The 4,696-nt window shown below is 39.3% G+C and overlaps 1 long non-coding RNA gene across 1 annotated transcript in view; it reads left to right on the forward strand.

The window, feature by feature from the left end:
- LOC137640728 (uncharacterized) overlaps window positions 1–3,154 on the forward strand; it is a 3,372-nt gene extending 218 nt beyond the window's left edge. The window contains exons 1-2 of the long non-coding RNA XR_011044466.1: window positions 1–69; window positions 3,010–3,154. The exon at window positions 1–69 is cut by the window's left edge and continues 218 nt beyond it. This is a non-coding gene — a long non-coding RNA (uncharacterized lncRNA). The remainder of the gene's footprint in view (window positions 70–3,009) is intronic.
- The last annotated feature ends 1,542 nt before the right edge of the window (window positions 3,155–4,696 follow it).

Below are 4,696 nucleotides of genomic sequence, written 5' to 3' on the forward strand. Positions count from 1 at the left end.
GAACACAGGCAAATCCTCATCTACTCCTTCACTCCATATTCATACCTGCTTCAACAGTGTTTTATGATGGTAAGCTCCATTTCTATGGACACGAGGTTGTTTTACTGTGCAGTAGATAAAATTATTTATAGTTTTCAATGTTATGTTTTACGGACTTAGAAATAGATAACTTTTGCATAGTTTGTTTATCAAAATCTAAAGGAGCATGCTAGGTTTAGTAGCAGATTTCGGTTTTATCTTCTCGAATATCGTAGTGTTCAGTTATTTCAAAGCTTTATTTTTCAAATCCTTTGGCAAAAGGGGTGATTTTCTACTTGTCATAGAGGTTGTCAATGTTTTTTTTTTTTTTTTTAATTATGAGGGACTTCCAATTTGGAGGATTTTTAAGCAGTCTTTGGTGTCTTACAATCCGCCATTATAAGAATGTTCAAATCCCAATTGGTCAAATGCTTAGATTACATTGTATGTTAATTATTAAACAAATAGTCTTAGTACTCTTATATATATTAGCAGTATCATAGATTTATTTTTATCAAATTTGGAGTTTTAAGATAAAATTGACTAAAACACCACCATCGCAAACGTTGAAAGAAGGGCAATGTAAAAGAGAATATATAATTTCATAATTAACATTTTGCGCTTCGTAAATTTTCACGGAACACTGAATATTGAAGAAACTAGCTTTAGATATAATTTTCATTGAACCCTTCAGGAAATTTGTTCCCCATAAAGTTTAGATTTTGTCTTTTCAGTTGAAAATTTTAGTGTGGCGAATTTGAAATCGGTGTAATGTTTTTTCAAAACTATTGTGGATTAATGTAGAAAGGCTGCAGACAAATTATTCACGTGCTTAATATTTTAATTAATGTAGAAAGGCTGCAGACAAATTATTCACGCGCTTAATATTTTAACTTTAGTGGTAGACATCATCGGATCTTTGTGATGTAACCGTAACCAAAGTGACTAGTTGCATCTTAAGTGGCAGGTTAAATCTTCCATGCCCATATCAGATCTTAAATTGTGACCAGGTGTAGCTCTTATGACTAGCATCTTGGATTAGCTGTAAATTTGAGTGATAAGTTAAATCTTCTATGCCCATATCAGATCTTTGTGATAAGTTGCACTCTGGTGGCTAGTATCTTTGACTGGCTGTAAATTTGAATGAAAGGTTAAATCTTCTATGCCCATATCAGATCTTTGCGATAAGTTGTACTCTAGTGGCTAGTATCTTGGACTAGCTGTAAATTTGAGTGAAAGGTTAAATCTTCCATGATCATATCAGATCTTTGTGATAAGTTGCACTCTGGTGGCTAGTATCTTTGACTGGCCGTAAATTTTAGTGATAATTTAAATCTTCCATGCCTCTAGCAAATCTTAATTCAAGTTTAGTGGCAGGTTAAATTTTTCATACCCATATAAGTTGTCTAATTGTAACTCCAGTGATTAGTATTTGACAAGTTGTGAATTTGAGTGATAGGTTAAATCTTCTATGCCTCTAGCAAGTTGTAATTTTAAAAGGGTGTAAATTTGAGTGGTAGGTTCAATCTTCCATATCAGATCTTTATTGTGACCAGTTGTACTCGTGACAAATATCTTTGACTAGCAGTAAATTTGAGTGATAGGGTAAATCATCCATGCCTATATTGGATCTTAAATTGTGACCAGTTTTAACTCTTGTGACTAGTATCCTATTGACTAGCTGTAAATTTGAGTGATAGGGTAAATCATCCATGCCTATATTGGATCTTAAATTGTGACCAGTTTTAACTCTTGTGACCAGTATCCTTTTGACTGGCTGTAAATTTGAGTGATAGGGTAAATCATCCATGCCTATATTGTATCTTAAATTGTGGCCAGTTCTAACTCTTGTGACTAATATCCTATTGACTGGCTGTAAATTTGAGTAATAAGTAAATTCTTCCTTGCCTCTAAGTCGTAATTTTAGTAGATTGTAAGTTTAGTGGCAGGTTAAATCTTTCAAGCTCTCATCAAATAACTTTTAGCGAGTGGCTGTAACTTTAAAGCGGGTGGCTGTAACTTTTAGCGAGTGGCTGTAACTTTTAGCGAGTGGCTGTAACTTTAAAGCGGGTGGCTGTAACTTTAAAGCGGGTGGCTGTAACTTTAAAGCGGGTGGCTGTAACTTTAAAGCGGGTGGCTGTAACTTTAAAGCGGGTGGCTGTAACTTTAAAGCGGGTGGCTGTAACTTTAAAGCGGGTGGCTGTAACTTTAAAGCGGGTGGCTGTAACTTTAAAGCGGGTGGCTGTAACTTTAAAGCGGGTGGCTGTAACTTTAAAGCGGGTGGCTGTAACTTTAAAGCGACGGGCTGTAACTTTAAAGCGACGGGCTGTAACTTTAAAGCGACGGGCTGTAACTTTCAAGGGAGTGGCTGTAACTTTCAAGGGAGTGGCTGTAACTTTCAAGGGAGTGGCTGTAACTTTATAGAGACGGGTTGTAACTTTATAGAGACGGGTTGTAACTTTATAGAGACGGGTTGTAACTTTATAGAGACGGGTTGTAACTTTATAGAGACGGGTTGTAACTTTATAGAGACGGGTTGTAACTTTATAGAGACGGGTTGTAACTTTATAGAGACGGGCTGTAACTTTAAAGCAACGGGCTGTAACTTTAAAGCAACGGGCTGTAACTTTAAAGCAACGGGCTGTAACTTTTATTGACTGGCTGTAACTTTCCACGAAACTTTTGTGACTGTTTGCAACTTTAATGACAGGTTCCTTCATGCCAAATTTAAGGTGTTCATTCTACAGTATATCATTAGCATTAGGATAACATATCCTTTGAGATATTTATTAAGTGTTGCTAGTGATATAATCTTATTCTTTTATGCTTTTAAAGTCTTTTGCATAAAAAAGAAATTGTATACCACCATTACAGAACTTTTATCAAAATACCTGTTCATAAGAACTGTTTTGTGTAATGTAGAGGGATAATAAAATATGCAAGATAAAGATACAGTACAGTGTTAATAATATAATTTCTATTTTTTTTCAGGTGTGGTACTGCATGCAAGGGGTTCCTATAAATAGGGGGAAGCGCACATGCCCTCCAGCTTTCTTTTTGAGATGCTAGGGTTTTTATGGGGAGCGCTGGATGAAGTTTACCCTTTACTACTACCCCCGAAGGAATGAGATGCTGCTGGCTGGCCGCAGAGGGAGAACTGTACGCTGGCTGCAGAGGGAGAACTGTACGCTGGCTGCAGAGGGAGAACTGTACGCTGGCTGGCCGCAGAGGGAGAACTGTACGCTGGCTGGCCGCAGAGGGAGAACTGTACGCTGGCTGGCCGCAGAGGGAGACCTGTACGCTGGCTGGCCGCAGAGGGAGAACTGTACGCTGGCTGGCCGCAGAGGGAGAACTGTACGCTGGCTGGCCGCAGAGGGAGAACTGTACGCTGGCTGGCCGCAGAGGGAGAACTGTACGCTGGCTGGCCGCAGAGGGAGAACTGTACGCTGGCTGGCCGCAGAGGGAGAACTGTACGCTGGCTGGCCGCAGAGGGAGAACTGTACGCTGGCTGGCCGCAGAGGGAGAACTGTACGCTGGCTGGCCGCAGAGGGAGAACTGTACGCTGGCTGGCCGCAGAGGGAGAACTGTACGCTGGCTGGCCGCAGAGGGAGACCTGTACGCTGGCTGGCCGCAGAGGGAGAACTGTACGCTGGCTGGCCGCAGAGGGAGAACTGTACGCTGGCTGGCCGCAGAGGGAGTAGTGTACGCTGGCTGGCCGCAGAGGGAGAAGTGTACGCTGGCTGGCCGCAGAGGGAGTAGTGTACGCTGGCTGGCCGCAGAGGGAGAAGTGTACGCTGGCTGGCCGCAGAGGGAGAAGTGTACGCTGGCTGGCCGCAGAGGGAGAACTGTATGCTGACAGAGTGAGAATTGATAAGACTGCCTGCAGAGGAAGCAGACTATATGTAGAGGGAGAGAATTCAAACCTACCTCTTAAAAATACAATAAAATTCTAGTTAGTTATAGATAAATATAGGATTAAAAATACAATAAATTTCTAGTTATAGATAAATATAGGATTATATAATAAAGTTCTTTTTTGGTAATTTTGTTTTATTGTTTTTATTTACCTTCTTCAAATTGGTTCACATATTTTTACATTACTAAGGGGTCTTAAAATTATCTTTCTTGATGAACCTCTCCTCTTCCTTGGTTAAAGGTCTGCAAATTATCCGCTTTCTTGATTAACTTCATCATCATCTTTCTTTTTCCTTGGATGTGTGATTTCGTCCTCGGCTTGATTTTGTTGCCCTTACTTCGTTGGTGTTGTACTATAATCTTATTTCACTCTGGTACTTAATTAATTATCACTCTTCGTTGCTCTTCAACTTCATCCCTTAAGCAAATCACGCTAAGATCCTGAAAATTAAGATAAATAGTTAATTACGTAAAATGTATTGCCAAATAGCGTTGTTGGCTTTAAAATAAGCTTTCATTCATTGTTAGAAAATTATGCAATGAGAAGAAAAGGCTTCAAGAATTCCGAATATCAAATACTTTCAAAAAGTTACCTTGAAATAATATCCCTTAAACGCATTTTGTGCGTTAAATACGCAATTCTGGTAATTATATAACTCATTGCGCAGTCAAATGAAATTTAGACCGTTAAAATATTTCCAAAAATCAGTTTCTTTTATGAAAACTGGAACATTAACGAATTTCGAACCTTACCGTTCCAAAA

Source organism: Palaemon carinicauda, chromosome 5, assembly GCF_036898095.1.
Source record: "Palaemon carinicauda isolate YSFRI2023 chromosome 5, ASM3689809v2, whole genome shotgun sequence".
NCBI lineage: Eukaryota > Metazoa > Arthropoda > Malacostraca > Decapoda > Palaemonidae > Palaemon > Palaemon carinicauda.